The following is a 1,218-nucleotide window of genomic DNA, read 5'->3' as shown; positions in this document are numbered from 1 at the left end:
ACAGTCCACCAAAGGACAGATTCGAGAATTATTTGATTTTTAGGGGCGTTTTGTTCATTCCTCCTCACCCAAAATCCATCCAAACCCTAGATTAAAAGCCTATTAGAAGAATTATATGTTATATTTCATCAAATTCCCTCAAAAGGAAAACCCTAAGCTCCTACATCCAACTTCAAGAACCTCCAAAGTTCACCATTAATTCTACAAATTTATTCAAGATTCCAAGTTCCTAGTTTAAGAATTTCAAGAACCTCCAAAGGTCACCATTAATTCTGTAAATTTATTCAAGATTCCAAGTTCCTAGTTCAAGAACTCCAAGAACCATCATTCAAAGGCACGATTAACATCTTAAAAATGAGTATCAATCTAAATTTCATCATTCAAGGTATGTGGGGTTTTTCAACAAGAACTCTCTTTCGTTCTTGTGCCCAAAAGTAATTTTCCTTACAAAGGCATGATTTTTATTTAATTTTTATGAATTTTAAGCATGAACGCATATCTTATGATGATTATTATGAAATCTTGATGTTTATGATTTTGAAAGATAAATTTACATGTGTGGAGATATAAAGCATGAATCTTGAATGATATTTATCATGATTTTGATATTTGGATCGTGAATCCTCATTGAAAATTGTGTTTTTTTAGAAAGTGTGTGTTATAAGCACGTTGATGTTGAATATTTGAGATATTTTGAATGATTTGATCTTTTGGTCTTAATGGAGTTGTTTTGAACCCGAGTGTAAAGAAAATCCACAACGTGGTTGATTTTGATAGATGGAAAGCATGATGGCTCCCTATGTATATTTATATATTACTGAAATTGTTTTGTTATGGATTGTCTTTGAAATGATCTGAGCTAAGTCCGGGAGAAATCTTTAGCACCAAGTGGGAGGTATAAAGCGACCTTACTTCTCTAGAACTACATACCCCCGTAGGAGTGAGCGTGAGGTTGATTTATATAGTGATCACTAGTTTGTGTGGATTTGATATCAATAATCCTACTCCGATGGCAAGGATAGGACGGCTCTCCCCAACGTGGGTTGTACGTTGGACTCCATGTAGCTCACATGGTTTATGTCAGTTATAGGATCTCCCAGTGTGTGTGTGTTTCCTTGTGTCTATGGTGAACGGTGAAGTAATTTAAAAGTGGAATTGTGAAAGTTATTCTTTCAAAAGATTTAAATGATATTTACATTATGAGAATTGATATTCTTG

This window comes from Capsicum annuum, chromosome 6 (genome assembly GCF_002878395.1).
Source record: "Capsicum annuum cultivar UCD-10X-F1 chromosome 6, UCD10Xv1.1, whole genome shotgun sequence".
Lineage (NCBI taxonomy): Eukaryota > Viridiplantae > Streptophyta > Magnoliopsida > Solanales > Solanaceae > Capsicum > Capsicum annuum.
This window is presented reverse-complemented; position numbering follows the sequence as displayed.